The sequence below is a fragment of the Salmo salar genome, chromosome 15 (assembly GCF_965601325.2).
Source record: "Salmo salar chromosome 15, fSalSal1, whole genome shotgun sequence".
Lineage (NCBI taxonomy): Eukaryota > Metazoa > Chordata > Actinopteri > Salmoniformes > Salmonidae > Salmo > Salmo salar.
In genome coordinates this window covers 101,884,709-101,896,178 of record NC_138305.1, presented here as the reverse complement: position 1 = coordinate 101,896,178, position 11,470 = coordinate 101,884,709, and positions in this window count along the sequence as shown.

Sequence of the window (11,470 nt, the reverse complement as noted above, 5' to 3'; positions counted from 1 at the left end):
CCCCAGATCTGTGCCTCGGCACAACCCGGAGCTCTACGGACAATTCGTGCCGTGGGGGAGATCTTCGTGGGCTATACTCGGCCTTGTCTCAGGATAGTAAGTAGGTGGTTGAAGATTTCCCTCTAGTGGTGTGAGGGCTGTGCTTTTGGCCAAGTGGGTGAGGTTATATCCTGCCTGTTTGGTCCTGTCCGAGGGTATTGTCGGGCTAGGTGTCCGGTGTGAATTTAAGTGTGATTTCTCTCTCTCACTCTCGTTCTCTCAGAGGACCTGATCCCTAGGACCATGCCTCAGGACTACCTGGCCTGATGACTCCTTGCTGTCCCCAGTCTACCTGGTCATGCTGCTGTTCCAGTTTCAACTATTCTGCCTGCGGCTATAGAACCCTGACCTGTTCACTGGACGTGCTACCTGTCCCAGACCTGCTGTTTTCAACACTAGAGACAGCAGGTGCGGTAGAGATACTCTGAATGATCAGCTATGAAAAGCTAACTGACATTTACTTCTGAGGTGCTGATTATTATTATCTGACCCTGCTGGTCATCTATGAACATTTGAACATCTTGGCCATGTTCTGTTATAATCTCCACCCGGCACAGCCAGAAGAGGACTGGCCACCCCTCATAGCCTGGTTCCTCTCTAGGTTTCCTCCTAGGGTCCTGCCTTTCAAAGGGTGTTTTTCGTAGCCACCGTGCTTCTACACCTGCATTGCTTGCTGTTTAGGGTTTTAGGCTGGGTTTCTGTACAGCACTTTGTGACATCAGCTGATGTAAGAAGGGCTTCATAAATACATTTTATTGATTTGAATTCCTTTGACCTCATGGCTTGGTTGTTGCTCTGACATGCACTGTCAACTGTGGGACCTTATATAGACAGGTGTGTGCCTTTCCAAATCATGTCCAATCGATTGAATTTACCACAGGTGGACTCCAAGTTGTAGAAACATCTCAAGGATGACAATGTAAACAGGATGGACTCAATTTTGAGTCTGAATACGATAGCAAAGGGTCTGAATACTTATGAAAATAAGGTATTTCTGTTTTGTATTTTTAATACATTTGCAAAAATGTATATAAACCTGTTTTCGGGTAGATTGCTGAGGATTTATTTGTTTTTAATCCATTTTAGAATACGGCTGTAACGTAACAAAATGTGGAAAAAGTCAAGGGGTCTGAATACTTTCTGAAGGCACTGGATATACTAATTCATCTCAGTTATATGACTGTTTATTGAGCAGTCAATAAAATGGTTAATTATTTCACAAGCATTTCGCTACACCCGCAATAACATTGGCTGAACACGTGTATGTGACAAATAAAATGTACAGAATGTCCTTGTTGCGTATGACAGAATCCACACCTCCATGCCATTCTCCTACTCCCCACCAGAGGGCGATACTCTACAAAATAACGAGCTTGCTTGGTAAGCAACTTCAGCAGCACCAAACCCTCTCCCTACAACACCATACAACATTGCCTCCCTACATCCAAGTCTCCATAGCCCAAAGTGACAGAGAAGAGCACAGCATCTGCCATGGAGAGTATTGTATGAGTAACGTTTTTCTATGGGGCTCAGGGCAGCGTTAGCATTAGCATCTGTATTATGAGACTGACACAGACACCCCCCCCCCCCCCCCCTTCAGGGTTACAAAATTCCAATAACTTTCCCAGAATTCCCTGGTTTTCCAGAAATCCCGGTTGGAAGGTTCCCAGGAACAGGAATGAATAAGCAGGAAAACCGGGAGTCCTTCAACCAGGATTTCTGGAATACCTGGGGATTTTGGAAAAGTTACTGTAATTTTGCAACCTTTGCCCCATATACAGTCAGGTCCATAAGTATTTGGACAGTGACACAATTTGTATCATTTTGGCTCTGTACGCCACAATGGATTTGAAAGGATAAAATCAAGATGTGCTTTAAGTGTAGACTTTCATCTTTAATATAAGGGTTGTGTCAACATTATTGTATGAACCGTGTAGGAATTACAACCATTTTTATACATAGCCCCCCAATTGTAGGGGCTCAAAAGTAATTGGACAAACTAACAATCATAAATTAAAGTCTGAGTTTTAATACTTGGTTGCAAATCCTTTGCAGTCAACAACTGCCTGAAGTCTGGAACCCATAGACATCACCAGATGCTGGGGTTCTTCCCTGGTGATGCTCTGCCAGGCCTTTACTGCAGCTGTCTTCAGTTCCTGCTTGTTCTTGGGGCGTTTTGCCTTCGGTTTTGCCTTCAGCAAGTGAAATGCATATGCTGTGGTAGACAGCTTGTAACGTGTACGCTGGGAGTCGGGAAGCAAGTACAGGGAGTGAATTTAATAATAAATGGAACAAAACAAGAAACACGAGTAGCATACAGATATAAACACATAAATAATAACGCCTGAGGAAAGAACCAAGGAGCGGGACAGATATAGGGGAGGTAATCAGGAAGGTGGAGTCCAGGTGAGTCTCATGAAGTGCAGGTGCGCGTAATGATGGTGGCAGGTGTGCGTAATGATGAGTAAACTGGCGACAACGAGCACCAGAGAGAAGGAACGGGAGTAGACGTGACACAGCTAAAATAATAATACCTTGGTAAATGTCCAAATATTTATGGACCTGACTGTAATTAAATAGAACATTACTAATAGAACATTATTAATGTCATAATATTATGTATCACTATGGACACCCCCTTCTAATATCATAATATTATGTATCACTATGGACACCCCCTTTTAATGTCATAATATTATGTATCACTACGGACACCCCCTTCTAATGTCATAATATTATGTATCACTATGGACACCCCCTTCTAATGTCATAATATTATGTATCACTACTGACACCCCCTTCTAATGTCATAATATTATGTATCACTACGGACACCCTCTTCTAGTGTATGTTGCACCTCTTCGTCACAGTTTGTTGTTTTGTTTATGAGTTTATTTGTATGTCTTGCGTAGTTTCACAGTTATAATAAAATGTGGAACGATACACATGCTGCGCTTTGGTCCTATTCTTCAGACAGCCGTGACAGAATCTCCCACCACCAAAGGACCAAGCAGCGTGGTCAGGACAAATGGACATGGGAAGAAATCCTGGACATGAAAGGACCCTGGAGGCAGGCCGGGGAGTATCGCCGTTCGAAGGAGGAGATTAAAGTAGTGAGAGCAGAGCGGTGACGATACGAGGAACTAGCACGGCAACAACGGAAGCACGAGAGGCAGCCCCAATAAAACATTTTGGGGGGGGGGCACACGGGTTGGTCGGCGAAGCCGAGGGGTGAGTCTGAGAGCGAAGAGGAATATTGGGAGAGACTGAGCGAGGAGTACTGTGAGATAGTTGAGGGGGTTGATGAGAGAGAGCTGTTGGGTTGGCGTAGTATGTACAGCATTTTCCCTGAGGAGCATGTTAGCCGTCAGATGCCACCTGAGTCAGCTCCCCGTACTCATCCCAAGAAGTGTGTTAAAGTTCCGGTACAAATGAGGCCGGTTATACGCACCAGGTCTCCAGTGTGCCTTCACAGCCCAGTACGTCCTGTGCCAACTCTCCGTACTCACCGTGGGGAGTGTGTGACCGGTCAGGCACCATGTTTTGCAGTGATACGCACGGTGTATCCAGTGCGCATTCACAGCCCAGTGCGTCCTGTGCCCGCACCCCGCACTTACCGGGCTAAAGTGAGCATCTAGCTAGGACGGATTGTGCCAGCCCTATGCTCCAGACCTCCAGTGCGCCTCCACAGCCCAGTACGCCCTGTTCCTGCTCCCCGCACTCGCCCTGAGGTACGTGTTACCAGTCTGGTGCCACCTGTGCCAGCCCCACGCATCAGGCCTCCAGTGCGCCTGCCCAGTCTGGTGTGTCCTGTTCCTGCTCCTCGCACTCGCCCTGAAGTGCGTGTTACCAGTCTGGCGCCACCTGTGCCAGCCCCACGCATCAGGCCTCCAGTGCGCATTCCCAGTCCAGAGGTTTCCGGCGACAGTTCCCAGTCCAGAGCTCCCGGCGACAGTTCCCAGTCCGGAGCCTCCTGAGATGGCTCGCAGTCCGGAGCCTCCTGAGACGGCCCGCAGTCCGGAGCCTCCAGAGACGGCCCGCAGTCCGGAGCCTCCAGAGACGGCCCGCAGTCCGGAGCCTCCAGCGGCAGTCCGCAGTCCGGAGCCTCCGGGGAGGATTCACGGTCCGGTGACACGAAAGTGGAGGGATCAGCTGGCGGAGCGGGGGCTACGCCCCGAACCGGAACCGCCTCCTATGCTGGCGGATAAGCAGGATGTTAGGGTTCTTCGTCCCGCACCAGAACCGCCTCCGATGCAGGAGGATCCGCGGGATGTGAAGGTTCTTCGTCCTGCACCAGAGCCGCCACCGACATTAGACACCCACCCTAACCCTCCCTGTTTTTTTTTTTTGCTGTTTAAGGTTGTGCGTTCGGAGTCCGCACCTTTGTGATGGGGGCGGGGGGGTACTGTCACATCCTGACCATCTATGTTGGTTCTAGTTTATTTTTTCTATGTTGGGGGTTTTGTCTAGTTTATGTATTTCTATGTGGGGTTCTAGTTTCTGTATTTCTATGTTGTTTTTTGGGACGATCTCCAATTAGAGGCAGCTGGTCATCGCTGTCTCTAATTTGGGATCATATTTAAGTTGTTGTTTTTCCCACTAGGTTTTGTGGGAGATCATTTTGAGTAAGTGTATGTTGCACCTCTTCGTCACGGTTTGTTGTTTTGTTTATGAGTTTATTTGTATGTCTTGCATAGTTTCACAGTTATAATAAAATGTGAACGATACACACGCTGCGCTTTGGTCCCATTCTTCAGACAGACGTGACAGAATCTCCCAGGACACCCCCTTCTAATGTCGTAATATTGTGTATCACTGGACACCCCCTTCTAATGTCATAGTATTATGTATCGCTATGGACACCCCCTTCTAATGTCATAATATTATGTATCGCTACGGACACCCCCTTCTAATGTCATAATATTGTGTATCACTGGACACCCCCTTCTAATGTCATAATATTATGTATCACTACGGACACCACCTTCTAATGTCATAATATTGTGTAGTTGATACAATTTCTTGATTTTAAAATATAATATTTATACAGGATGTCTATGCCTGTAAGGTTAATGTGACTTAAAGTCTCGGTAATGACTGCTAATATTAGTTAACGAGATATTCTGGCAAATAGTGGAAATCTAACAAATATGAAAATGTCCAACCAAAACCAATTGAAACACAGCAGATCACTAGCATATCCATTGAGTGACTAAATATACTGCTCAAAAAAATAAAGGGAACACTTAAACAACACAATGTAACTCCAAGTCAATCACACTTCTGTGAAATCAAACTGTCCACTTAGGAAGCAACACTGATTGACAATACATTTCACATGCTGTTGTGCAAATGGAATAGACAACAGGTGGAAATTATAGGCAATAAGCAAGACACCTCCAATAAAGGAGTGGTTCTGCAGGTGGAGACCACAGACCACTTCTCAGTTCCTATGCTTCCTGGCTGATGTTTTGGTCAATTTTGAATGCTGGCGGTGCTTTCACTCTAGTGGTAGCATGAGACGGAGTCTACAACCCACACAAGTGGCTCAGGTAGTGCAGCTCATCCAGGATGGCACATCAGTGCGAGCTGTTGCAAGAAGGTTTGCTGTGTTTGTCAGCGTAGTGTCCAAAGCATGGAGGCGCTACCACGAGACAGGCCAGTACATCAGGAGACGTGGAGGAGGCCGTAGGAGGGCAACAACCCAGCAGCAGGACCGCTACCTCCGCCTTTGTGCAAGGAGGAGCACTGCCAGAGCCCTGCAAAATGACCTCTAGCAGACCACAAATGTGCATGTGTCTGCTCAAACGGTCAGAAACAGACTCCATAAGGGTGGTATGAGGGCCCGACGTCCACAGGTGGGGGTTGTGCTTACAGCCCAACACCGTGCAGGACGTTTGGCATTTGCCAGAGAACACCAAGATTGGCAAATTCGCCACTGGCGCCCTGTGCTCTTCACAGATGAAAGCAGGTTCACACTGAGCACGTGACAGACGTGACAGTGTCTGGAGACGCCGTGGAGAACGTTCTGCTGCCTGCAACATCCTCCAGCATGACCGGTTTGGCGGTGGGTCAGTCATGGTGTCGGGTAGCATTTCTTTGGGGGGCCGCACAGCCCTCCATGTGCTCGCCAGAGGTAGCCTGACTGCCATTAGGTACCGAGATGAGATCCTCAGACCCCTTGTGAGACCATATGCTGGTGCGGTTGGCCCTGGGTTCCTCCTAATGCAAGACAATGCTAGACCTCATGTGGCTGGAGTGTGTCAGCAGTTCCTGCAAGAGGAAGGCATTGATGCTATGGACTGGCCCGCCCGTTCCCCAGACCTGAATCCAATTGAGCACATCTGGGACATCATGTCTCGCTCCATCCACCAACGCCACGTTGCACCACAGACTGTCCAGGAGTTGGCGGATGCTTTAGTCCAGGTCTGGGAGGAGATCCCTCAGGAGACCATCCGCTACCTCATCAGGAGCATGCCCAGGCGTTGTAGGGAGGTCATACAGGCACGTGGAGGCCACACACACTACTGAGCCTCATTTTGACTTGTTTCAATGACATTACATCAAAGTTGGATCAGCCTGTAGTGTGGTTTTCCACTTTAATTTTGAGTGTGACTCCAAATCCAGACCTCCATGGGTTGATAAATTGGATTTCCATTGATTATTTTTGTGTGATTTTGTTGTCAGCACATTCAACTATGTAAAGAAAAAAAGTATTTAATAAGATTATTTCTTTCATTCAGATCTAGGATGTGTTGTTTAAGTGTTCCCTTTATTTTTTTGAGCAGTGTAGATTTGCCAGAAAAATTATGAACAGTGACATCACCACCTGTGTCCATCCACTCAGACCCCTTCCCATGTGACCTGGCATGCCGTATAGCAGTCTATAGCCTCAGAAAAAGACACTCAGGGGAACTGGCATGCCTGCTGCAATATGCTGAAATGTGATTGGTCACTGAGCTCATTGACCGTGTATCCACTATATAACCCAACCACAAAGGCTTGCTGACCTGTGTGTGGGGGGGTAGAGTAGGGGCGATGTAGAGCCTGTGGCCTGGCTGGCACTGAGGTGCTGGGGGCATTTCTGTGGCATCTGCTGTTCTCTCAGAACTGGGCCATGCCCATCTCTTCTGTTCAACCCATTCCTTTCTCCTCGATTTATCTATTCATCCATCAATCATTCGCTTATCCCCTCTCTTCATTCATCTCCTCCATCCTTCTCTGCCTTCCCTCATTTCATCTCTCTCCCTCCCTCATTTCATCTCTCTCTCTCCCTTCCTCTCTCCCTCCCTCATAGCATCTCTCCTTCCCTTTCTCTCCCTTCCTCTCTCTCCCCCATCTCCAAATTCCCCCGACCTTTCTCACCAATATCTATAAACTGGTGTCATCTATAAATTGGCTCAAGTATAGACAAAATGTGTGACGATAATGTAATTGGTTGTGCGCTTGCACACATTTCATTACGGAGTCCATATGACCTGTCACACATATGTGGGGATTTGATTTGTGTTGCTCTGTCTTCAGTCTCCTCTCCTCTGTCCTCTCCCCTCTCCTCTGTTCTCTCCCCTCTCCTCTGTTCTCTCCCCTCTCCTCTGTCCTCTCCCCTCTCCTCTGTTCTCTCCCCTCTCCTCTGTTCTCTCCCCTCTCCTCTGTTCTCTCCCCTCTCCTCTCCCCTTTCCCCCCTCCTCTGTCCTCGGTCCTCGGTCTCCACTCTCCTCTGTCCTTTCCCCTCTCCTCTGTCCTCTCCCCTCTGTACTCTCCTCTGTCTTCTTCCCTCTCCCCTCTCCCCTCTCCTCTGTTCTCTCTCCTCTCCTCTGTCCTCTCCCCTCTCCTCTGTCCTCTCTTCTCCCCTCTCCTCTGTTTTCTCCCCTCTCCTCTGTCCTCTCCCCTCTCCTCTGTCCTCTCCCCTTTCCTCTGTCCTCTCCCCTCTCCTCTGTCCTCTCTTCTCCCCTCTCCCCTCTCCTCTATCCTCTCCCCTCTCCTCTGTCCTGTCCCTTCTCCTCTGTTCTTTCCCCTCTCCTCGGTCCTCGGTCTGTCCTCCCCTCTCCCTCTCCCTTCTCCTCTGTCCTTTCCTCTCCTCTCCTCTTCTCCTCTGTCCTCTGTCGTCTCTCCTCTCCTCTGTCCTCTCTCCTCTGTTCTCTCCCCTCTCCTCTCCCCTTTCCCCTCTCCTCTGTCCTCGGTCCTCGGTCTGTCCTCCCCTCTCCCCTCTCCCTCTCCCTTCTCCTCTGTACTTTCCCCTCTCCTCTGTCCTCTCCCCTCTGTCGTCTCCCCTCTCCTCTGTCCTATCCCCTGTCCTCTTCCCTCTCCTCTGTCTCCTCTCCTCTCGTCCTCTCCCCTCTCCTCTGTCCTCTCCACTCTCCTCTGTCCTTTCCTCTGTCCTCTCCCCTCTCCTCTGTCCTCTCCCCTTTCCTCTGTTCTCTCCCCTGTCCTCTCCTCTGTTCTCTCCCCTGTCCTCTCCTCTGTCATCTCCTCTGTCCTCTGTTCTCTCCCCCGTCCTCTCCCCTGTCCTCTCCCCTTTCCTCTGTTCTCTCCCCTCTCCCCTCTCCTCTGTCCTCTCCCTTCTCCTCTGTTCTCTCCCATCTTTATCTCCTGCACAACCCCAGGCACTTTCATCCCCTGTTGTCATCCATCTGTGCTTTCTGAGGACAGAATAATTGAAATGAAGCCAGAAAGATACATATGTATACAGTATATGCAGAGTAGAGTAATATCGTTGGTGTGTTATGAATGCAATGTCCAGAATAGAGTAGGCTACAGTAGGCTACTGTGAACTCAATGGACTGATCCTTGTGAAAGATTGTGCCATGCAGTGAACAAGCTTCCAATGAGCAGACAAGCAGTTTGTTGACAGGCAGACTGATTAGACTAGTGAGGCTGTGTGAGGAATAATTCATTTCAGACCAGGGAGAAAGTGTTGTTGTAATAGAAGTGATTGGAGTCATTTAGCAACACCTCTAAACATCGGCCCCACGACAGTCTCAGTGAAAATGTGTTACCAAGGTATCATTATAATCTGTCTGAGCTATTCACACAGTCACCAGACAGGTGGGAGATGACTGGAGTCAGTGTGACAGTTCAGAGCCTGTTGCTGCGTCTGTACCACCCAGCCCAGCTGGTAGGTTTGATGCCGGGAGGGGAACAGCGCAGAAGGGTGTATATGTGTTACAATAGGGTTCTCTCCAGCTCTCACCACTGAGCTCTTTAATTAGACTAGGCCAGGCTGTGGGGAGAGGAGAGCCCTGGCACACTGTCTGCAAGCCTGCCTGATAGTTTTCTCACTCCCTCCCTCCCTCCCTGAATCTCCCCCTCCTTCCCTCTCTCTCTCTCCCCCTCCCTCCCTGCCTCTATCTGCTTTGTCTCCTCCTCATCCTCAGAGCTGCTGCAGCACCTCAGACAGATATCACTGTGTAGCAGCACCTCAGACAGATATCACTGTGTAGCAGCACCTCAGACAGATATCACTGTGTCGCAGCACCTCAGACAGATATCACTGTGTCGCAGCACCCCAGACAGATATCACTGTGTCGCAGCACCCCAGACAGATATCACTGTGTCGCAGCACCCCAGACAGATATCACTGTGTCGCAGCACCTCAGACAGATATCACTGTGTCGCAGCACCCCAGACAGATATCACTGTGTCGCAGCACCCCAGACAGATATCACTGTGTAGCAGCACCCCAGAGAGATATCACTGTGTAGCAGCACCCCAGACAGATATCACTGCGTCGCAGCACCCGAGACAGATATCACTGTGTCGCAGCACCCCAGACAGATATCACTGTGTCGCAGCACCCAGACAGATATCACTGTGTAGCAGCACCACAGACAGATGTCACTGTGTCGCAGCACCCCAGACAGATATCACTGTGTCGCAGCACCTCAGACAGATATCACTGTGTCGCAGCACCCCAGACAGATATCACTGTGTCGCAGCACCCCAGACAGATATCACTGTGTCGCAGCACCCCAGACAGATATCACTGTGTCGCAGCACCCCAGACAGATATCACTGCGTCGCAGCACCCCAGACAGATATCACTGCGTCGCAGCACCCCAGACAGATGTCACTGTGTCGCAGCACCCGAGACAGACATGCCAACTGTAAATCTACAATCAGAGCAGTGTGATGGAAACAAGATGTATTGGGCTGTAAAAGTCTGACTGATGTCAATAGGAGGATGAATACTGTGTGACTCATACGAACAAAGGCAGATTGGCTTGGCCCAACAGAGCCATAAAACCAGGAGGGGAATGAATTGTTGACAGATAAGTAAATTGGCTAGCTGTGACGGAGGGGGTTCGGTGAACCACACTCATACGATGAGTAACATTGCCTGAGACCTGGCTAATGGCTTGTGATTAATGGCTTGTGATAACTCCCCAAGGTAATGTAATACCTAGGTTTTAGCTCCACGGGCTAACACAATACAATCTTGTAGCAGAGACAGGCTGGAGACGGATTTGAACCCAGTTTCCTAGTCACTAGGGAGGAGGGTTATTATATTAATATTAATTGACTTTTGTATTTTGATTTACAGCAAGTTGTCTTAAGTGGATAACCTTAAGGTGTGAAATGTAACATCTGTCTCAGGAATGATTATGTGATACTTCTGAGTTCTGACTCGACCCCTAGCAGCATCTGGTCCCTTACAAGGGGTCTTGGCTCCCCCGAGCTGTCTCTGCTCAACCAAACAAATAGCATGAAATACACCTGTCTTGGCCCCTCCTATAGCCATTCATTATCTCACTATCTCTAGAGTTGTATTTTATTTGCTCATCCACTCAAACAGCATGGAATACAATCTCAAAGAATTAACATCTGCTGATTGGCTGAAACAGCATGGACTACAACCTCAAAGAATGAACATCTGCTGATTGGCTCAAACAGCATGGACTACAACCTCAAAGAATTAACATCTGCTGATTGGCTCAAACAGCATGGACTACAACCTCAAAGAATGAACATCTGCTGATTGGCTCAAACAGCATGGAATACAATACCAGGATCCTGGATTCAGACATGGGTCATTGCTCCTATAGCCTCTCTCACCAGCTCACTATCTCAACTATCTAGCTAGTCAAACAGCACAGGACACACCTTTGTGTACCAATTAACCAGAATCCTGAATACAGACATGGGTCAACATGTAATTTGTTAGCAATTATAGTCAATTGCTAGGTGCAAAAAAACGAAATAACTATTTTTTTCATCAATGGATTTGAAAGATTCAACTGTGACAAACTAAGGGCCAGTTCCCCATGGGTATGGGTTATTGAGATAAAGCCAGGAGGTTTTTAGGTGTTGAGCTCAATTAGATCCGACTTGTGAAATTCCACTTAATTTGCAGTCAGATAGACAAACAATACTAAGATCACAACCCCATGATACACAAACTCCTGGATCACAGGGCTTCGATGCAAATCACAAA